Source organism: Pristiophorus japonicus, chromosome 4, assembly GCF_044704955.1.
Source record: "Pristiophorus japonicus isolate sPriJap1 chromosome 4, sPriJap1.hap1, whole genome shotgun sequence".
Taxonomy (NCBI): Eukaryota; Metazoa; Chordata; class Chondrichthyes; family Pristiophoridae; genus Pristiophorus; species Pristiophorus japonicus.
Window position 1 is genome coordinate 279217463 of NC_091980.1, and position 24429 is coordinate 279241891.

A 24429-nucleotide genomic window follows, 5' to 3' on the forward strand; every position below is an offset into this window, starting at 1 on the left:
AAATCCATACAAATAGATTTTCTGTTTGCCCAATATGGAGTGCACGCTCACTCACTGTATGGATACACCCCAATTACCTAAGTCCAGAGAGTTTAAGTGCAGGTCGGTAGAACCAAGTTATAGGGAGCCCCAAGTGCGCACTGATGCTTAATCTAGCTCAAACTATGCAGTCTGTCAGCACAGAACACTCGTATACTTTCTGATGCTTGTCCTGCCAGGATCATCGTACCACTTATTAGTTTGCAGGGTTAACTGGAGCTGAGTGTGAAGAATCCTTGAGGCTGGTTGGTCAATAAATCAGTAGTGCCCCGCAATACTATAGACTTGCTTGACTGAGGTGTCAGATGACTGGGTTTGCCACAGAAGGTTGGCTCGGTACCAAATTTCCATCTCCAGGCATGTCGTCGTGGAGTCAACTCAAACAGACCTTGCTTATCTCCCATCCAAGGAAGATATCACAGGTTGGTCGCTGGTCAACTGACGAGCATGGGCTTGGGACCTTGCTAAATGGACAATAGTTACTAAAAGCTCTTGAAGAGTGGCACGGTGAGCAACACAACTCATCATAGAATGTGAAAATGAATTGCCAGCACTCCCCTGACCATAACACAGACCTGTTCCCACTGGTTGGAGATGGAGAACTTTAGAACTAGTTGCTTGCCTCTCTATAACCCGGTCATGGTAGACCGAATTGCTGTGTTTGATAAGCTGAAAATTCTAGTGTATAATGCAAATCTTCCTGTATATTTTATATCCTCTAAATATTTCCTTTTTAAGACTTTGCAGATGTTCTGATTTAAAATTCTGATTTCCCGCCTTCCCATTTTTTGTTAAATAGACTGAACTTTATAACGCCTTCATTGGAGAATTTCCAAAACCTAGCACTTAAAGCGTAACAGGAGTGACCTGAAACTCTGCAGGGAGTTCTCTGTGTCACCAGCGATGAATTGACGGAGCCCCCAATAGAGGTGATGCAAAGAGCCATTTCCAGCTACCCAACTGTTCACACCATTTCTCAAGGGTTACTACAAGGACAGCAGGAGAGCCCCCGCAGGGCCATGAATATTGAAGCCAATTTTCTAGATGGAAAAACATGGGCAAAGCACGAGGAGCTCACCTTCATAACATCAGCCCAGCTGTGTAAAGGCAGGAAGGTTTACCATGACCAAAGAAGATGGTTCACAAACCCTTTTTTTTAACCTGGAGTAGGAGAATACAGGTATAGAATTAACAATAACCAGATCAATGTTCCCCACAACTAAAACATCCAACCACACACAATTATCTAGAGTAACTATTAATTGAAAAATGCCCAGTGGTGTTTTCATGGCATTCATTCCAGGAATGATAACATTGTAAAATCTTGCTGAATTCATGAAGCAGATATTTCTATAGAAGGATACGCTGCATTAAACAGGAAACAAGATGAATAACATGAAATGTAACATTTTCCTTTGAGTACCTTAAACAATGGAACAGAAATTTTCATGGAAAGTTAAAAAAAATCAATTATAATTATCAGCAGGAATGTGATAAATATAATATGGCAATATATGCAGAGATTAATAAACACATTTACATGTTTGTTAATCAGATATACCAACTTAAAATAAATGCATTTTATGAAGTCTGCAACCAACATTTAGCACCTGCACTTTTCCTAATGGTAAAACTCTGGGCAAGAAGACACACTGTTCATTGTACTGCTCAGATACTAATCTGGCATCAGAATACGTCATTTGTTTACATTATTTTCCCATTTTAACTTAATAAATCATAGGTTGAAAAAGATGCGAACACAGGTTATAGGGGATTTTTATTTGTGTCTGTGTGCATTCTTTCAATCTGAGAGACAACAGTAACTTTGCAGCCAGCAACACATCGTTCAGAGAACTAAGTAAAGTGCAACTGTGGGTGTTTACCACCTCACTGTAACCATAGCACTATGTCTATTTTCCACTTGCTCCATTCACATACATTTTTGGAATGAGTGGGTACATTATCTGATTGGTAATGCTTGAAAAAACAGGCTTAAAGTGGCCAAGACCAATAGGAAATACTGAAACAGATCACCGATGCTGGATCTCCTTGAGCTCATCAATCAAGCTGGAATGTGAGCAAGCCTTCGGGACAGTTGGCTTCTGCTTCTCCTCCGCCGCCACCACCTGCTCCTGGTCATTCCTGCTCTGTGCCTCAAACATTGCACTTCCCTCTAAGTCTGGGATGGGTGTGTCCAGGCTAGTAATTGGGAGGAGTCGAGTGAATGATGGTGTGTGTTGGCATGACAAATGCAGTAGGGCCTGGCTCAGCATCGCCTGATACACAGAACAATAGAGGATGAAGGTAGGTTACAGTGATGTCCCTAGGAACAGCCTTCAGCTAAAGCTTTCAATGTTCGGGAGGGCATCAAACAGGAAATTAGGGGTGCATGCAATAAAGGTGCAGCAGTTATAATGGGTGACTTTAATATGCACATAGATTGGGCTAACCAAACTGGAAGCAATACGGTGGAGGAGGATTTCCTGGAGTGCATAAGGGATGGTTTTTTAGACCAATATGTCGAGGAACCAACTAGGGGGGAGGCCATCTTAGACTGGGTGTTATGTAATGAGAGAGGATTAATTAGCAATCTCATTGTGCGAGGCCCCTTGGGGAAGAGTGACCATAATATGGTGGAATTCTGCATTAGGATGGAGAATGAAACAGTTAATTCAGAGACCATGGTCCAGAACTTAAAGAAGGCTAACTTTGAAGGTATGAGGCGTGAATTGGCTGGGATAGATTGGCAAATGATACTTAAGGGGTTGACTATGGATGGGCAATGGCAGACATTTAGAGACCGCATGGATGAAGTACAACAATTGTACATTCCTGTCTGGCATAAAAATAAAAAAGGGAAGGTGGCTCAACCGTGGCTATCAAGGGAAATCAGGGATAGTATTAAAGCCATGGAAGTGGCATACAAATTGGCCAGAAATAGCAGCGAACCTGGGGACTGGGAGAAATTTAGAACTCAGCAGAGGAGGACAAAGGGTTTGATTAGGGCAGGGAAAATGGAGTATGAGAAGAAGCTTGCAGGGAACATTAAGACAGATTGCAAAAGTTTCTATAGATATGTAAAGAGAAAAAGGTTAGTAAAGACAAACGTAGGTCCCCTGCAGTCAGAATCAGGGGAAGTCATAACGGGGAACAAAGAAATGGCGGACCAATTGAACAAGTACTTTGGTTCGGTATTCACGAAGGAGGACACAAACAACCTTCCGGTTATAAAAGGGGTCGGGGGGTCTAGTAAGGAGGAGGAACTGAGGGAAATCCTTATTAGCCGGGAAATTGTGTTGGGGAAATTGATGGGATTAAATCCCCAGGGCCTGATGGACTGCATCCCAGAGTACTTAAGGAGGTGGCCTTGGAAATAGTGGATGCATTGACAGTCATTTTCCAACATTCCATTGACTCTGGATCAGTTCCTATAGAGTGGAGGGTAGCCAATGTAACCCCACTTTTTAAAAAAGGAGGGAGAGAGAAAACAGGGAATTATAGACCGGTCAGCCTGACATCGGTAGTGGGTAAAATGATGGAATCAATTATTAAGGATGTCACAGCAGTGCATTTGGAAAGAGGTGACATGATAGGTCCAAGTCAGCATGGATTTGTGAAAGGGAAATCATGCTTGACAAATCTTCTGGAATTTTTTGAGGATGTTTCCAGTAGAGTGGACAAGGGAGAACCAGTTGATGTGGTATATTTGGACTTTCAGAAGGCGTTCGACAAGGTCCCACACAAGAGATTGATGTGCAAAGTTAAAGCACATGGGATTGGGGGTAGTGTGCTGACGTGGATTGAGAACTAGTTGTCAGACACGAAGCAAAGAGTAGGAGTAAATGGGTACTTTTCAGAATGGCAGGCAGTGACTAGTGGGGTACCGCAAGGTTCTGTGCTGGGGCCCCAGCTGTTTACACTGTACATTAATGATTTAGATGGGGGGATTAAATGTAGTATCTCCAAATTTGCGGATGACACTAAGTTGGGTGGCAGTGTGAGCTGCGAGGAGGATGCTGTGAGGCTGCAGAGCGACTTGGATAGGTTAGGTGAGTGGCCAAATGCATGGCAGATGAAGTATAATGTGGATAAATGTGAGGTTATCCACTTTGGTGGTAAAAACAGAGAGACAGACTATTATCTGAATGGTGACAGATTAGGAAAAGGGGAGGTGCAAAGAGACCTGGGTGTCATGGTACATCAGTCATTGAAGGTTGGCATGCAGGTGCAGCAGGCGGTTAAGAAAGCAAATGGCATGTTGGCCTTCATAGCAAGGGGATTTGAGTACAGGGGCAGGGAGGTGTTGCCACAGTTGTACAGGGCATTGGTGAGGCCACACCTGGAGTATTGTGTACAGTTTTCGTCTCCTAACCTGAGGAAGGACATTCTTGTTATTGAGGGAGTGCAGCGAAGGTTCAGCAGACTGATTCCCGGGATGGTGGGACTGACCTATCAAGAAAGACTGGATCAACTGGACTTGTATTCACTGGCGTTCAGAAGAATGAGAGGGGACCTCATCAAAACATTTAAAATTCTGACGGGGTTAGACAGGTTAGATGCAGGAAGAATGTTCCCAATGTTGGGGAAGTCCAGAACCAGAGGTCACAGTCTAAGGATAAGGGGTAAGCCATTTAGGACCGAGATGCGGAGGAACTTCTTCACCCAGAGAGTGGTGAACCTGTGGAATTCTCTACCACAGAAAGTTGTTGAGGCCAATTCACTAAATATATTCAAAAAGGAGTTAGATGAGGTCCTTACTACTAGGGGGATCAAGGGGTATGGCGAGAAAGCAGGAATGGGGTACTGAAGTTGAATGTTCAGCGATGAACTCATTGAATGGCGGTGCAGGCTAGAAGGGCCGAAAGGCCTACTCCTGCACCTATTTTCTATGTTTCTATGTTTCTATGTAATAGATGTAGCAATATGGTTATGTAGTTCCATATGTTTGCCTGCCAGTGATAGGGGAGCTGTCCCACAGACTAGTCCAGCAACAGCCTGACAAAGGTATGATTTTGTGAACATGACTCTCAGCCAATGTCCCAGATTGCTCCCTCACCATGTAAGGGTTTCTAATTACCTAATCACCATTTACTCAGTTCTTTGAATTCAGGATTTATCAGAAAAAAATACACACGGCACAGGGTTTTGGCTCAACCAAGATTCGTTTGTTTACTGAACATTCACACAATTACCTCCCCTGTATAACTCACTATGATTTATATGGAACTAACAAACCCCAAAATACAAACCCCTATGAAAGGGTCATTTTCATCGCACAGTTACCTCCCTTGTATAAATCACTACGATCTATATGGGACTAACAAACCCCAGAATACAAGGGTCATTTGCATCGGCACAACTTGACACAGTTAAACCCGTCCGCGATTTGACTGCTACACAGAAAGTTACCCAGACCCAATCAAAAAACCCTTCTATGATTTGGCTAGAACAAACATACAATCACCAATTTCCTGGCTGTTTTCTGAGATTGACTGTAGGTCCTTTTCTTAGTTGCAGATGTGTCCCGAAGACACACTGCTGGCTTCAGTTGCTGTTTCGATTCTGTTCCTGTACTGCTCCTGTGCCTTCCAAAATGGGTCTTCTTTATTCCAAAAACCGGCTTGTGCTCTCGAAACAGATTTCCTGTTCCCTCTTGTGATATCAGCTCTCCCGCGGTGCAGCACACCGCAGAACCTTCCTTGATATCCAGCTGAGGTGAGGGCCCTGAGGCAGCACGGGCCAGCCCACACTGCGATATGTGTTTGCACTAAGTCCATGCAGCAGAGCTGGTCTCCAGTTGTCTTGGTTAATCTTTGCCACTGGACTAAGACCAAGCTCTGTCAAGCCCATGTGGTGACTGGTGTGCAACGGCCACCACACGTTAAAAAAATCCACGCACAGGCATCTTCCACCCTTCAATATGTAATTCAGGACCTGGAATATTGGGTCCTTCATTGAAATACCTGTGAACTCATCCCTTTTTGGTGTGGAAGCAAGTCATCCTCGATATGAGGGATCGCTTAAAAAAGATTGATGGTTGAGGAATCTGTGAAAGTCCCTGTATCTTTTCAGACAGAAAACCATTGAAGGTTTGAATGTCTCTCTTTTGATGCCATTGTCTGTGTGGATTGTCTCTGACTTCCACTCCCTGGTCCAGACAGAAAACTATTTAAGGTGTGGATGTCTCTCTTCTGGTGCACTGATGATGTCCAATCTCTCGATGCAATGGTCGGGACCATTGAATGTGTGAATGGCCATCGTCTGGTAATTTAGATTGATGGCAGATATCCTGTATCATTGTCTCTCATGATGTCTCATGGTTTGGCTGCAATGTTTGAATTAACCCTTTCCTGCTCAGCTCTTTTTATGGGCTGTAATTCACTGGAGTTTAGAAGGATGAGAGGGGATCTCATAGAAACATATAAAATTCTCACGGGACTGGATAGGTTACATGCAGGAAGAATGTTCTCGATGTTGGGGAAGCCCAGAACCAGGGGGAGCAGTCAAAGGATAAAGGGCAAACCATTTAGGACTGAGATGAGGAGAAACTTCTTCACTCAGAGAATTGTTAACCTGTGGAATTCCCTACCACAGAGAGTTGTTGATGCCAGTTCATTGGATATATTCAAGAGGGAGTTAGATATGGCCCTTATGGCTAAAGGGATCAAGGTGTATGGAGAGAAAGCAGGAAAGGGGTACTGAGGTGAATGATCAGCCATGATCTTATTGAATGGTGGTGCAGGCTCGAAGGGCCGAATGGCCTACTCCTGCACCTATTTTCTATCTTTCTATGTTTTTACCTTAAATAGCCCAATTTTTACCATTGTGGCAGGGGGGGGATGGGGTGGGGGGGGATGCCTCCTCCAACCATCCCTGGGTATGTCCTGTCGAACTGACAGGACAGACACACCATCATCATAGGCAGTCCCTCGAAATCGAGGAAGACTTGCTTCCACTCTGAAAGTGAGTTCTTAGGTGACTGTACAGTCCAATACGGGAATTACAGTCTCTGTCACAAGTGGGACAGACAGTCATTGAAGTAAAGGGTGGGTAAGACTGGTTTGCAAACCAGCGTGCAGCAAACCAGATGCACCAGAAGTGGGGGCACAGTGATATACAGTCAGTTGGAAGTGGCCCTAGGAGTCCTCAACATTGACTCCGGACCTCTTGAGGTCTCATGGCTTCAAGTTAAAATTGGGCAACAAAACCTCCTGCAGATAACCACCCACCCAATGTCCTCCCTCAGCTGATGAATCAGTACGTCTCCATGTTGAACGCCACTTGGAGGAAGTCCGGGTGCAGAATATACTCTGGGTGTTGGACTTCAATACCCATTACCAAATGTACCTACTGACCAAGCTGTTCAAAACCTGAAGCACATAGCTGCCGGACAGGGCTTGCGACAGGTGGTATGAGAACCAACATAAAGGAATAACCTATGTGTCCTCATCCAGAACAATCTATCTGTTAAAGATATTGAGAACACCCTCTATTATCTTGTGTGGCACTACCACCATGGTAAGTGGACTGGATTAAGAGCAAATCTAGTAACTCAAAACTGGGCATCTATGAAGCATTGTGGACCATCAGCAGTAGCAGAATTTTATGCCACCACAATCTGTAACTTCATGGTCCGGCATCATCAAGCCAGGTGACCAACTCTGGTCACCTTGGGAATGAGGAATGTAGAAAAGTATGTGTAGAGCAGCACCAGGTGTACTTGGGAATGAGATGCCAACTTGGTGAAGCTACAAGACACCTCAAATTGCTGGAGAAATACCAACAACAATGTCTCCGCAAGATCCTGCAAATCCGTTGGGCGGGCCATATTGTTCGCATGCCTGACACAAGACTCCCAAAGCAAGCGCTCTACTCAGAACTCCTATATGGCAAGCGAGCCCCAGAGGTGGGCAGAGGAAACGTTTCAAGGACACCCTCAAATCCTACTTTATAAAAATGCAACATCCCCACCGACACCTGGGAGTCCCTGGCCAAAGACCGCCCTAAGTGGAAGAAGAGCATCCAGGAGGGTGCTGAGCACCACGAGTCTTGTCATCGAGACATGTAGAAAGCAAGTGCAGACAGCGAATGGAACGTGTGGCAAACCAGACTCCCCACCCACCCTTTCCTTCAACTGTCTGTCCTACCTGCGACAGAGACTGTAATTCCAGTAATGGACTGTTCAGTCATCTTTTAGAATGAAAGCAAGTCTTCCTTGACTTCGAGGGGCTGCCTATGATGATGATGATGATGATGACATACATGCTAAATATCAAAAGCAGCATGTTATAGCCAGATCTAAGCAATCTCACAACAAATGGTTCACGTCAAAGATCTGCAACCCTGCCACATCCAATCATAATAATGGTGGACAATTAAGCAACTAATGGGAGGAGGAAATTCCATAAACATCTCCATCCTCAACAAAGGCTGAATTATGACTGATTAAGCTTTTTCTACTTCAAACCCATAAATGGTGGAAATTTTCATTCCTTTTACATTGGTCTAGAACTTAACACCTACAGTTACATAAAATTTACAGCACAGAAACAGGCCATGCAGTCTAACCAGTCTATACCTTGAAGGGGGAATTGTTTGAAGACCTTAAATCAATGAAAAACAAATCCTACGAGCCACTGAGGCCTTCTCTATGGAATCAATGGTAAAAACGGTAATAATTTTTGTCAGGAAAGATTACTTGAAGGTATTTGTTAAAAATGCAAACAAATATTCCAACCTTGTAATTGTAAGATAATATCAAATCGATTTTGTGCTCATTGCTTTTCACAGTTATTTTTAAGTTGTAATATTGTCAATCTATGATTGCTAATGATCTCTGCAAATCAGAAATGAAGACAATCAATTTGGGTTTGCTGTCATATTAATTAACCTGTTGGTTTCAATCTTTGTATGATCCTTTTGAGGAAGTCTTCATGGCTCGTAGGATTTTTTTTCTCATTGGCTTAAGGTTTTCAAATTAGTTCCATTTCAACTGTATGAAGAAAGTAGTCAGGAGTCAAAAGGCCTGTGTGCCATAGACAGCTACATGTATTCAACACAAAGAGGTACATAACAGGTTGTGTCAATGTTGGGGATGAAGTTATCATTGTCGGTTCCAGTATATTTTGGGCTATAAATACATTGCTGATGAAATGGGAATAATTTAGAGATGGTACAAAGGCAGTACTGCCTCTTCTCAGGGAAGTGGAACTGAGTCCATGATCAGATCAACCATGATCTTATTGAATGGCAGAGCAGGCTCGATGGGCCAAATGGCCTACCCTTGCTCCTATTTCTTATGTTCTTAAACATTTAAAAGAGGAAGGGATGGAGGAGTGGATGGATGGAGGGGTATAGAGGAGGGAGAGGAAGAGAAGTAGGAGGGAGGGTAGGAGGGGAGCAGTGAGAACGGAGAGAAGTTTTGGGGCCAGCGAGAGTAGGGGAGTGGCAGGAGAGAGGAGGGGGGAAGGAGAGAGGTGAGGAGGGGGAAATGTGGAAGGGGGATAGAAGAGGTGGGAAAGGCAAGAGAGGAGGAGGACATGGGGGACTGAGATGAGGAAGGAGATGGGAAAAGAAGAACGAGGTGTACAGTGATAGAGTGAAGAGGATGGAGGGGAGCAAAGGCAAGGAAATTATCACAGTCAGGAGGAGTGGCCTTACATTTCATCCAATTGGGCAAAGGGTGGCGAAACCTCTCTCCCCTCAGAAACAGGAATTGTCTTCAGTGGGGCCCATCATTGCAGTAGATTAAACTTCAGCTTCCCTCAAGAACAAAAGTTCCTTACCTCCCACAAGCCTAAATTCTGGGGGGGATTGGAAAGTTGGAGGCTTCAGCCACTGCATACATGGAAGGCAAGGCACAGAACAGAATAGGTTCCTCTTTACTGCTCAGGAAAATATGTCTGCACGGTGCGAGGACACCCCGGGCTCCAATGCAGTGGATGTAGCAGCAGGGGGCATTAGATATTCAAGGCCTATAAGAAATGTGGACTTCGAGCACAGAGCAAGATTCAAAGGACTGGAATTTATTTACATGGAGAATTTTTGACTGAGCAAAGACCTGAATGCTCAGGCATGCGTACTAAAATCGGGATTTTGAAAGGGTTGGTTCTTCCATAAATGCAAGAGTTCTCAAGTGCACTTCAGGAGTCAGTTTCTGGTGGTCAGTATCCCTTCATTTCATTACATCAGCTTAGCATAACCTATAAGTGGCTGATTCATACTTTAAAAACACTTTGTAAGACATCAAGCTGGGTGGATCCGTGATAGACAAGATGTGACAAGTTTGACATTGGAAACCAGTACTGTATGCCATATAATGAGTTTGCCCAAGTGGCTAAGGTAACTATGACAGTTTTCAGTGCTACACACACACACACATACACCCCATGTACCAAATGTAATGAATAAAGATATTTAGTCTATCCTCTGTCAATGTGAATGACAGTGAGAAGTACTTTGGAGCCGATTTTCAGCACATCACCGCCTGCTGCCGCCGACTGCCGCCCACTGCTGCCGATATTCCTCCTGAAGATCCGCCCAGTGCCACATTCGGGGTGGCCTGGAGCAGGCGGGAGGGAAGAGCCTCTGGGAACCACCCGTTGACATCAGCGGATGGCCGAATGGTGCAACTGAACTCCTGCCAACTGAGCTCCCAGGTTCCTGTGGGTGGGAGTCGGCAGGACTCAGTGGTAAAACGGGGATGGATTGCTGCGAGGAGGCTGGTTTGTCCCCGGCGGGAAGTAGGAAGAACCTGAAAAAAAGGTAAGTGAACATTTTAATACATTTTTTCAACAGTGACTCACCTGGATGGGGTCCCCTGTGAAGGTCTTTGGATACTTTTTTTTATTTTTTGCCGTTGTTTTTTTTATCAGGTCTTCGACCCTCCATGGGCCCGACTCCATCCTCAGCGGCACTTGGGCGGCAAGCGCCTCTGCCGCCGAGAATGCAACCTCCCGCCCGCTGCCGCCCAGATTGGTGGCGGATGTCTTCCATTTGCCATCTGCCGACCTTCGAGGGACCTTCTTCATGAATATCCTGCCCAAAGTACCGTCCGGTACCTCGGAAGCCATCGGCGGCACTTTGGCCGGCACTTGGGCAGGCGAAGGCCTTGCTGAAAATCGGCCCCTTTAGAACTATCATTTATTCTAGTCGATAATGTGCTGCTTTTCTTGGTCTGCTGACAATAACACTGGAGGATTGTTGGATATCTGAGCCTTTCCAACTCAGCAGGATAAGGACACGTGAATGATTGTGTCGGAGTAGAGAAACATGACATAGAATCATATTCTACATTCTGATAGAACTTCTGTACTTGTATTCTGAATGAAGGCTAAATGAAGCATACTTAATATTGTGAACCTCTTTCCCCGGATATTTTGAGTTAAATTTTGAGAGATGATCTTATTGAAACATGCAAGATACTGAAGGTGCTCGATGAGGTAGATGCAGAGAGGATGTTTCCCCTCATGGGGGAATCTAGAACTAGGGGGCATAGTTTCAGAATAAAGGGTCTGTTGTGTATCTGTAAAGCATGCACTCCCATGTTCCGCCACCAGGGAGAACATCCCCTGAAGTCCCAAGGGATCCCAGCATCCCTTGGGAGCACTATATATAAGCCGGCCCCTAAGGCCTGTTCCGCACTCTGGAGTGTCTTAATAAAGACTGAGGCCACTGTTACTTTAACCTCCATGTTAACTTCATCTTGTTAGGAACACAATAACTGGCGACGAGTATACAAATCCAACGCAAAAATGCAGCAAACTGTGGGCATCCTGGAGAAGTTCTCGGAGGGTGAGGATTGGGAAGCCTATGTCGAACGGCTAGACCAGTATTTTGTAGCCAACGAGCTGGATGGAGAAGGAAGCGCTGCAAAAAGGAGAGCGGTCCTCCTCACGGTCTGCAGGGCACCGACCTACAGCCTCATGAAGAATATTCTGGCTCCAGTGAAACCCACAGATAAGTTGTATGAGGAGCTGTGTACACTGGTTCGGGAGCATCTTAACCCGAGGGAGAGCATGCTGATGGCGAGGTATCGGTTCTACACGAGCCAGCGATCTGAAGGTCAGGAAGTGGCGAGCTACGTCGCCGAGCTAAGGCGACTTGCAGGACAATGTGAGTTTTATGGCTACCTGGAGCAGATGCTCAGAGACTTTTTTGTACTGGGCATTGGCCACGAGACCATCCTTCGAAAACATTTGACTGTAGAGACATCGACCCTCAGTAAGGCCATTGCGATAGCACAGGCGTTTATGTCCACCAGTGATAACACCAAACAAATCTCTCAGCATACAAGTGCTAGCAATATTCATAAATTAACTGGAACTGTGTTTGCAAGCAAAAATGTAATAGGGCAGAAACCACGAGTCTGCAACTGCCAATAGGCCTCAGGTGACCCAGATGACTCAGAGTCCGCAATAAAGGATGAATGCTAGGCAATTCACACCTTGTTGGCGTTGTGGAGGCTTCCTTTCAGCCGATTCATGCCGCTTCAAAGGGTATGTTTGCAAGAGCTATGAAACAATGGGGCACCTCCAACGAGTTTACAGATGAGCTGCAAGCTCTGCAAAACCTGCTAGCCACCACGTGGCAGAGGAAGATTGGTCCATGGTGGATCAAAGCAACTTTGAGCCTCAGAGAGAGGAGGCAGATGCTGAAGTACATGGGGTGCACACATTTTCGACAAAATGTCCACCTATATTGCACAATATAAAATTGAATGGCTTACCCATAGCCATGGAACTGGACACTGGTGCTAGCCAATCCATCATGAGTAAAAAGATGTTTGAGAGACTGTGGTGTAAAAAGGCACTCAGACCAGCCCTGAGCCCCATCCACACGAAACTGAGAACAAACACCAAAGAGCTCATCACTGTCTTGCGCAGCGCCATGGTTAAGGTCACCTACGAGGGCACGGTGCACGAAATGCCACTCTGGATTGTCCCGGGCGATGACCCCACACTGCTTGGAAGGAGCTGGCTGGGCAAAATCCGCTGGAACTGTGATGACATCTGAGCACTATCACATGTCAATGAGGCCTCACTGTACCCAGGTTCTGAACAAATTTCCTTCCCTTTTTGAGCCAGGCATTGGAAACTTTTCCGGGGTGAAGGTGCAGATCCACTTGGTCCCAGAGTCATGACCCATTCACCACAAGGTGCGAGCGGTACCTCACATGGTGAGGGAGAGAGTGGAAATTGAGCTGGACAGGTTGCAACGCGAGGGCATCATCTCCCCAGTGAACTTCAGCGAGTGGGTCAGCCTGATTGTTCTAGTACTCAAAAATGATGGCATGGTCAAGATTTGCGGCGATTACAAAGTAACTATTAATCGTTTCTCGCTACAGGACCAATACCCGCTACCTAAGGCAGACGACCTATTTACGACGCTGGCAGGAGGCAAGATGTTCACTAAGCTCGAACTGACTTCGGCCTACATGACGCAGGAGCTAGAGGAGTTTTAAAGGGCCTCACCTGCATCAACACGCACAAGGGACTGTTCATCTACAACAGATGCCCATTTGGAATTCGGTCGGCTGCAGCGATCGTCCAGAGAAACATGGAGAGCCTACTCAAGTCGATACCATGCACGGTGGTTTTTCAGGATGACATATCAGTCATGGGTCAGGACTCCGTCGAGCACCTACAAAATCTGGAGGAGGTCCTCCAGTGACTGGATTGCGTAGGGCTGTGACTGATGAGGTCAAAATGTGTCTTAATGGCAACAGAAGTGGAGTTTTTGGGGAGAAAGATCGTGGCGGACGACATTCGGCCCACAGACGCCAAGGCAGAGGCTATCAGGAACGCGCCCAGGCCACAGATTGTCATGGAGCTGCGGTCGTTCCTGGGACTCCTCAACTATTTTGGTAACTTCCAACCGGGGTTAAGCACCCTCTTAGAGCCCCTACATATGTTATTGTGTAAAGGTGAGAACTGGGTATGGGGAAAAAAACAAGTAATTGCTTTTGAGAAAGCCAGAAACATTTTATGCTCCAACAAGCTGCTTGTATTGTATAACCCATGAAAAAACTTATGCTAGCATGTGATGCGTCGTCGTAAGTAGTCGGGTGTGTATTACAACAAGCTAACATTGCAGGGAAGTTGCAACCTGTCACCTATGCCTCCAGGACCTTGTCTAAGGCTGATAGGGCCTACAGCATGATTGAGAAAGAGGCATTACCGTGTGTGTTCGGGGTAAAGAAAATGCATCAGTACCTGTCTGGCCTCAGATTTGAGCTAGAAATCAATCACAAGCCCCTCAGATCCCTGTTCGCTGAAAGCAAGGGGATAACTACTAATGCCTCAGCCCGCATACAAAGGTGGGCACTCGCGCTATCAACGTATAACTATACCATCCGCTACAGGCCAGGCACCGAGAACAGTGCAGATGCTCTCAGTCGGCTACCATTGCCCACCACGGGGATGGAACTGGCGCAGCCTGCAAACTTGTTGATGGTGGCGCAGCCCGCAGACTTGTTGATGGTCAAGAAAGCATTTGAAAATGATAAATCAGCTGTCACGGCCTGCCAGATTAGGACTTGGTCCAGCCAAGATCCTCTGCTGTCCCTAGTAAAAAACTGTGTACTGCATGGGAGCTGGGCCAGCATTCCCGTTGAAATGCATGAGTTAATCAAGCCGTTCCAGCGGCGAAAGGACGAGCTGTCCATTCAGGCTGACTGCCTGTTGTGGGGTAACTGCATAGTGCTACCCAAAAAGGGCAGGGAGACGTTCATCTCGGATCTCCACAGCACACACCCGGGTATAGTAATGATGAAAGCGATAGCCAGATCCCACGTGTGGTGGCCCGTTATTGACTCTGACTTAGAGTCCTGTATACGGCAATGCCGCGTATGTGCTCAGTTGAGCAACGCGCCCAGAGAGGCACCGCTAAGTTTGTGGTCCTGGCCATCCAACCCATGGTCGAGGATCCATGTCGACTTTGCGGGCCCGTTGCTCGGTAAAATGTTCCTGGTGGTGGTGGATGCTTTTTCAAAATGGATAGAATGTGAAATAATGTCTGGAAGCACCGCCACCGCCACCATTGAAAGCCTGAGGACCATGGTTTGCCACCCATGGCCTGCCTGACATAACGGTCAGTGACAATGGGCCATGTTTCACCAGTGCCGAATTTAAAGAATTCATGACCCGCAATGGGATCAAACATGTCACCTCGGCTCCGTTTAAACCAGCCTCCAATGGGCAGGCAGAGCGGGCAGTATAAACCATCAAACAGAGCCTTAAACGAGTCACAGAAGGTTCACTCCAAACCCGCCTGTCCCAAGTACTGCTCAGCTACCGCACAAGACCCCACTCGTTCACACGGGTGCCCCCGGCTGAGCTACTCATGAAAAGGACACTTAAAACCACACTCTCTTTGGTTCACCCCAACCTGCATGATCAGGTAGAGAGCAGGCGGCAGCAACAAAATGTAAATGATGGTCGCGCCACTGTGCCATGGGAAATTGATCTGAATGATCCTGTGTATGTGCTAAACTATGGACATGGTCCCAAGTGGGTCGCGGGCACAGTGATAGCTAAAGAAGGGAGTAGGTTGTTTGTAGTCAAACTAGACAATGGACAAATTTTCAGAAAGCACCTGGACCAAACGGGGCTGCGTTTCACAGACTACCCTGAACAACCCACAGCAGCCACTATCTTTTCCGAGCCCAGTACACATACCCAAAGGATCAATGACACCACCCCGGACCAGGAAATTGAACCCATCATGCCTAACAGCCCAGCAAGGCCAGGCTCACCCAGCAGCCCTGCAGAGCCAACAATACGCCAGCTCAGCCAGGGCACAGTCAACACACCAGAACAGACATTTGTACCGAGGCAGTCCACCAGGGAAAGAAAGGCTCCCGACCGCCTCACCTTGTAAATAGTTTTCACTTTGACTTTGGGGGGGAGTGATGTTGTGTATCTGTAAAGCATGCACTCCCATGTTTCGCCATCAGGGAGAGCATCCCCTGTAGTCCCAAGGGATCCCAGCTTATCTTAGGGGCCGGCTTATAACAGGTAGACACTCTGGAGTGTCTTAATAAAGACTGAGGTCACTGTTACTTTAACCTCCCTATGTGCAGTCTCATTTGTGTTAAGAACACAATAGGGTTGTCCATTTAAAACTGAGATGAGGAGGAATTTTTTCTCTCAAGAGGTTTGTAAATCTGTGGAATTCTTTGTCCCAGTGAGCTGTGGAGTCTGGGCCATTGAACACATTTAAGGTGAAATAGACAGAATTTTGAACGATAAGTGAGTGTAGGGTTATGCAGAGTGGGCAGGGAAGTGGAGCTGAGTCCATGATCAGATCAGCCATCATCTTATTAAATGGCGGAACAGACTCGAGGGACCAAATGGCCTACTCCTGTCCTGTTTCTTATGTTCTTATGTTCTTAAATCGTGCACATGGAATGTGTAATCTGGATCAAAGTAGGGGCACTATGCACATTGCTGGCTTCCTTGAATTATTGCTGAATTACAAATATAAATCCTGCATTCAGAAGACATAAAAAAGGAATACAAAGCAGGTACTTATGTACGATAAAAATGTTAATATAATAATGTATAATGAGGTATTAATGAAGTCACTTTACAAGTCAAAAAAAGCAGTTATTGGTCGTGAGTCACTAACGATATTGTCAAGAGATTCGATTATTTGTTTAAGTGAAATAGCATCTGATATTTTATTTCCATTTATTTCTTTGCTCAGATTAAAGTTTCACTTCAGTCTAGAATTTTGCTTTGTTTGCAGAAAAATGATGAAATAAATGATCCCCAGTGGTGCGACTGTGTCACAGTTCAGCCAAAACTTTTTGAATTAATGAAAAGGTGCATAAATATCATTATATTTGCATTTTTGTGAAGTCATTATTTATTTGTAGTCTTCACACAAATAGCTTTGTGAACATGATGAGTAGGGAGAGGAATCAAAAGGCAATGCAGATCATTTTCAATTGGCCACTGGTCTGGTTGCTATGGTGAGATGTTTTCCTGAGCGATATGTTATATTATTATCATTAGTTACATCTCATTTTCACTGCATCACAATGACCCAATGTTCCAAAGTAAAATAAACAATATTAACAATATTAATAGGCAGACTAAAAGTCATTTTTAGTAGAAATGTCCCTTCAGCAAAGCCATTGGCAATTTTATAAAGATGTGTAACTTTTTTTTAACCATGTAGGCATTTTGTTTCTGTCCCAGTAAATAACTCATTCAAACTTATTGCCACATTTTGCAAAACACAACTCGCATGACCTTATTGACCTCTGAACATTATTCACATGCCAGGAAGATTAAACTGCACTGCTACTATTTAGCTATCTATTATGTTATCTAGTCTGCTGCCTGGTACAGTGTGCTACTAAATATACCAAAAGTTCAATCACTATCTTGACATCTCATCATTCTGTCAGCCTTTATAAACAGATTTTGGTTATTATATCCTATGGTTTATGTTCACTCATCCACACTGTTTAAATGGGTTATTTCACAGACACTATTATGTCAGATGTAACTTATAACAGCAGCCGATGTTTCATACAAAGTACAAGTTTTGAATTAACCTTCGGTGGCCTCCAGTAGCTGAGAGTGATTTTAGGACAGAGAGGTTAACAACTTCAAATAAGTATTTCTATATGATACTGCTGCATATAAACTAAAGAGACTTTGCAAAGCTTTTTAGTTCAGTACTGCTTTCAATCTCCATTTCAACTCCCCTTGCCATCTCGCCCCTGATATCACTGTCCTACTTAAACTTCTGCCTTCATATAAACTCTTCTACCCATCATCACAGCCAATCCTCCGACCTTGCCATCTCACATAGACTTGCTAGTCCCATGGTCTCCATCACAGACAAGGCCATCTGCGACTGCTTTCTTGTACCCCTCACTACTCGTGTCTCCCTACTCCCTTCCAGCTCCACGTTTCTGTGTCCACCCCTGGAAAAAACCTCCCTCAGAATCACTTAATAATTGCACTTTCAAGTTGCCAGCTGTCTAATCTGTGGCCCTACATTTGCCTTGCTTCTTCTGCAACAGTTGGTCAGCTCAACCACTCCCTCACCTCCAGTTTTGATGCCTTTGTCTCCAGTAAAATCTTTTTCGCTCTCATCCTCATTGTTCCCCTTATCTTCACTCCCTCAAGCCCAAGGGTGCAGACTGGTCCAGCTCCCATGGACAGGCCACATTGTCCGCATGCCCGATTCCAGACTCCCAAAACAAGCACTCTACTCCGAGCTACGTCACGGCAAGTGAGTCCCAGGTGGGCAGAGAAAACGCTGCAAGGACACCCTCAAAGTCTCTTTGAAAAAATGCAACATCCCCACCGACTCTTGGGAATCCCCGGCCCAAGTCTGATCAAAGTGGAGGAAAAGCATCCGAGAAGGCGGCGAAACCCTCGAGTCTCTTCGCCCGGAGCACACGGAAGCCAAGCACAAACAGCGGAAGGAGCGTTCGACAAATCAAACACCCAACCCACCCACCCCACCAACCACCATTTACCCCATCTGTGACCGAGACTGTAGATCCCGCATTGGGCTCATCGCTCACCTAAGAACTCATTATAGAATGGAAGCAAGTTATCCTCGACTCCGGGTGACTGCCTATGAGAAAAGAGAAGAGAAGACTGGTGCATATCTGGTGCACTACTAGTTTAGCCATCCATCACCATATCTGGCTGGAACTCACTCTCCTCTGCCAAAAGCACCCACTACTCCAGGATCATCATGGAGAATGGAAGATACAGCCCTGGCTTCTTTACTCTATCATCAACCTTCTCCCTGAACCCATCTCCCCTGCCCCCTCCACTCTCATCCCCAAAAACAAGTGCAAGGAGCTCATGGATTTCTTTGTCAGTAAGATTGGAAACATTCGTGAGCCAGTGACTAGGTGTAACCTAGTCAGTCTTTAATGGATTCTGGAATTGAAGATACAAAGGTGAAGTTCAGGTTATATACCGGGCCCAGCATGAGTGTACCTATGACCCTATGATACCTGTTGGTGAGCAGACCTTATGTACATACATTACATCATTCCCCACCCACCCCCAGTTCTTGGCACAAGTCCATATTACAAGTTCAGACGGTCCGGAGCCCTTCGCTCCCTGGTTGACCGTCTCAGTACAATTCCAGTGCTTTCCGAATCTCTCACAATTTGGAGCTGAGCGTTGACCACAGTGGGTTCTTCTGATGGTTGGACGTGAGTTGGTTGGTCGTCTAAGCTCGCGGTGTCTGCTTCCAACTGTTCTGGTTCATCAGTGTGTCTTAGCTTGATTTGATCAATGTGTTTCCTGCACATCTGCCCATTCTTGAACTTAACCATATACACTCAGTTACCCTCCTTATCTGTAACATTGCCCGGGAGCCACATGTGCCCTTGAAAATGGTTAAGTACATACACTGGGTCATTTATGGATATGTCGCGTGACACTGCGGCGTGGTCGTGATACCACTGCTGGCATTGATGTCGGGTTTCGACATGATCGTTACAGTCAGGATGGACTAGAGAGAGCCTGGTTTGAGGCCTCTCTTCATCAAAAGTTCCGCAGTTGGGACCCCGGTGAGCATGTGTGGCCTTGTCCTGTAACTGAGTAGTATGCGTGACAGGTGTGTCTGCAAGGAACCTTGAGTTACGCGTTTCAGGCTCTGCTTGATGGTTTGAACTGCCAGCTCCGCTTGATCATTGGACGTGGGTTTGAACGGGGCTGACCTCACTTGTTTTATGCCGTTGCATTTCATTAACTCTTGAAACTCCAGGCTCGTGAAACATGGTCCATTGTCGCTGGCAACGATATCTGGCAGACCATGTGTGGCAGACATGGCTCTCAGGTTCTCAATGGTGGCATTGGAAGTGCTGGATGACATGATCACACATTCTATCCATTTGGAGTATGCATCCACCACCACAAAAAACATTTTACCGAGGAAGGAGCCCGCAAAGTCAATGTGGATTCTAGACCATGGTTTGGATGGCCATGACCACAGACTGAGTAGAGCTTCCTTTGGGGCATTGCTTAACTCCGAGTCTGAGTCAATGCCAGGTGACCAAATATGGGACCTGGCGATGGCCTTCATCATGACTACCGGGATGCGTACTATGTAACTCCCGTACAAATCTCGCCCTGCCTTTCTTGGGCATTACAACACGATTAACCCACAATAAACAGTCAGATTGGATGGAAAGCTCATCTTTGCAATGGTTGTACGGTTTGGTTTCATCACCCACTTCCTTGGGGATGGTCGACCAGTCCCCGTTAAGAACAGAATGTTTTACAACTGATAGGGTCAGATCCTGGCTGGTCCAGGTCTTAACTTGTTGAGCAGTGACAAGCGACCCTTCACTCTCAAAGGCATCCATGACCATCAGTAGCTCTGCGGGCATTGGCGTTTCCACCTCTGGTGTGGGCAACGGTAACCAGCTCAATGCATCAGCGCAGTTGTCAGTGCCTGGTCTTTGGCGAATGACATAATCATTGGCAGATAATTCCAGCGCCCACCTATGGATGCAGGACAACGCATTGGTATTGATACCTTTATGTTCCGAGAACAACAATATAAGCGGCTTGTGATCGGTTTCCAGCTTGAAGCGAAGCCCAAGCAGGTACTGGTGCATTTTTTTTACCCCCTAAACGCATGCTAAAGCTTCTTTCTCTACCATGCCATAGGCTCTTACCACCTTGGACAGGCTTCGAGATGCGTATGCAAATAGCTGTAGTTTGCCTGACTCATTGGCTTGCTGGAGTATGCAGCCGACCCCATAGAATGACGCATCACAGGTCAAAACTAGACGCTTGCATGGGTCATACAGTACCAGTAGCTTGTGGGAACACAACAGGTTTCTAGCCTTCTCAAAGGCTCTGTCTTGAAGTTCACCCCACACACAATCATCTCCTTTCCTGAGCAGCTTGTGCAAAGGCTCTAATACTGTGGTCAATGTGGGTAAGAAGTTACCGAAGTAGTTGAGAAGACCCAGGATCGAATGCAGCTCCGTCACATTTTGGGATCTGGGCGCATTTTTGATGACCTTTGTTGATGGACTCCAACAGATACGCCCTCTGGTTGTGGTAAAATGCTGGTTACATAGTGTTGCATACATAATACAGACACAGTCGAGTAGGCCCTGCCATGTGCAGTTCTGCCGTCCGTTGATACAATTTTGTACACAGTACTTGCCGTGGAGTTCCTGTTTGGTCGCGATATCTGCTTCATGCTTTTCTGCATGGACATGTAAGCCCGGGCGATGGTGATGACCTTGCTGAGGTCCGGCATCTCGGCAGCCAGCAGCTTACTTAAGGTCGCCTCGTGGTTGACCCCGATCACGCAAAAGTCACGCAGCATGTCTTCCAACGCAGGCCCAAATTTGCAAGGCCCTGCAAGATGTCTCAAGTCAGCAACAAATGCCGCTATGTTCTGGCCTTCTGGACGAATGTGCGTATAGAAGTGATATCTGGATATGAGGATTCCTTCCGTGGGTTTAAGGTATTCCCGAACTAGAGCACACAGTTCGTTGGAATCCTTTTCTGTAGGAAGAGTGGGTGAGAGCAGATTCTTGATGAGTGCATAGATCGTGGGGCCACAGACGGTGAGAAGAACTGCCCTGCGCTTCTCTGCATCCTTGTCTTTGTTTAGGTCGTTCGCCAAGAAATACTGGTCAAGACAATCCGTGAAATCGCCCCAATCCTCTTCCTCATTGAATCTCTCGAGAATTCCAACAGTACTCGATCGTGCTGTGCTCACAATATTTTTGCGTGGGTTCGTATTTGCCTCATCGCCAGTTGTAGTGTATGAAATGATACAATGAACTCCATACTGTGAGCCAGTGACTAGGTGTAACCTGGTCAGTCTTTAATGGCTTCCAGAAGTGAAGATACAAAGGTGAAGTTCAGGTTATATACCGGACCCAGCATGAGTGTACCTATGACTCTAGGACTTCCGACGATAGTGCCCCCTGTTGGTAGGCAGACCTTATGTACATACATTACAATCTGGTGCACTACTAGTTAAGCCATCCAGCACCATATCTGGCTGGAACTCAGTCTCCTCTGCCAAAAGCATCCACTACTCCAGGATCATCATGGAGAATGGAAGATACAGACTGGCTTCTTTACTCTATCATCAACCTTCTCCCTGAACCCATCTCCCTTGCCCCCTCCACTCTCATCCCCAACAACAAGTGCAAGGAGCTCATGGATTTCTTTGTCAGTAAGATTGGAAACATCCGTTCAACTGGCTTTGTAGCTTTCCCTTCGCCCGCACCCTCCTCCCCCTTCCCTCACCCATCAAGTCTAACCTCCTCTCAAGCTATTCCCTTCCCAGCCCTGAACTCGTGTCTTTCTCCAGTTTCTCTCCTATCTCCCCTCATGGCCTCTCTGTCCTCATTTCATCCATGAGACCCACTTCCTGCTCCATTGACCCCATTGCCACTAAACTGCTGATTACCCAACTTTGCTTCCATGCTAGCTGACATTGTAAAAGGTTTCTTCTCCACAGATACTGCCCCACTTCCTTTCAATAGTCTCGCCACCACTGTCCTCCTCAAAAAAAAATGACTCATGACCCTTCTGTCCTTGCAAACGACTGCCCAGCTCCAACCTCCCGTTCCTGTCCGAAGTATTTTACTGTATTGTGACCTTCCACATCTGTGCCCATCATGAATTGAAACATGACTTATGTGCCAAGAATTCTGGGATAGAAGGCACTACGAGACTCCCAAAGCAAACGCTCTACTTGGATCTCCTTCACGGCAAATGAGCCAAAGGTGGGCAGCAGAAACGTTACAAGGTCACCCTCAAAGCCTCCCTGATAAAGTGCAATATCCCCACTGACACCTGGGAGTCCCTGGCCAAAGACCGCCCTAAGTGGAGGAAGTGCATCCGGGAGGGCGCTGAGCACCTCAAGTCTCGCCGCTGAGAGCATGCAGAAATCAAGCGTAGGCAGTGGAAAGACCGTGTGGCAAACCAGACCCACCCACTCCTTCCCTCAACGACTATCTGTCCCACCTGTGACAGAGACTGTGGTTCTCGTATTGGACTGTACAGCCACCTAAGAACTCACGTTAAGAGGTGGAGCAAGTCTTCCTCGATTCCGAGGGACTGCCTATGATCATGATGGAAAAGGCACGACAGTAAACCTTCCACATCGGTGCCCATCTTTCCTGCAGTGAACCTTTTCCACCAATTAAGATGCATACTGAAATGTACCTTCCTTATCTTTCCTTTGCTTTGTGCCTAGAGAATGCATATTTCCTAAGTGTAAAATAAAGGAAATGGGGACAGGGACCCAGCATCATGGAACTTTATCGCCTTTGTATTTGCTGGGATTGTTCTGGGGGTTCCTGAAATTCTGGGGCAAACAGCCCCCCAGACCATTGGCTGGTGCACTTATGCTGCATTGGTGTAAAGGTGGTTAACCATTGAATTTCGAGGTGTGTATCGCTGCAAAGATGTCTTGGTGGACAGTGAGTCTTCGCACTCTTGTTGAATAATAGAGCACCAGAATTTGCATTCCCCACAGCTGGTCCCTTGTTTATATATTGCTTCAGAAGTAATGAAAGCTATCGGTGGGAAGAAGGAACCCAAAGGCATACTATTTATATAGAGGTGTGCCATTGATGTTGAAGTCCTGGTGCCCTCAGGACTGGCTGCTGACCAGCTAGCAACTTAAACTGCCACAGCTACAAATGTGAAAATTCTTCAGAAATTAAACAGGTCAGGCCTCCAATCTGTCACAATCATATTTAAATCTAAATGGGGGTAATTTCTACTGGGTGGTAACCTGGTGGAATGGATTATCGGCCCTTTATGCAAACCATCTGATTTTTGTTCCATTGAAATTAATGGGAGGAAAAATGTCCCAAAGTCTGATACTATAGTACACCATGGGAAATGAATGCACTGTAATAACAACTACTGTAACTTCCATTCTGTTAATGTAGCAAAACGTTCCAAGGCATTTCACAGAGGCGAAATCAGATGAAAAATGGATGCCAAGCTACAGAAAATTATATTCAAAGCGGAACAAATGCTTAGGCAAAGAAGTGTGCTTGAAGGACAGACTTAAAGAAGTAGAAGAAATTGGAGATGAAAAGGGATTTAAGGAGCACATTCTAAAGCATTAGGCCGAGACGTCTAAAGGCACAGCTATCAATGAAGTGGGAAAGGATGGGAAGGGTGCATAAGAGGCCAGTTCAGAGGAACAGATAGAGCTGGGGGTGGGGAAGTCAAGGTTAGTGCTGGAGGAGGTTACAAAAATAGGAAGAGGCAAGGCCATGAAGGGATTTGAACACAAGGATGAAAATTTTAAGTTTAAGGCATTGAGGGACAGGGAACCAATGTATGTCTGCAAGGACAGGGATGATGGCTTAGTGGGAGTTGGTGCGGGTTAGGATACTGG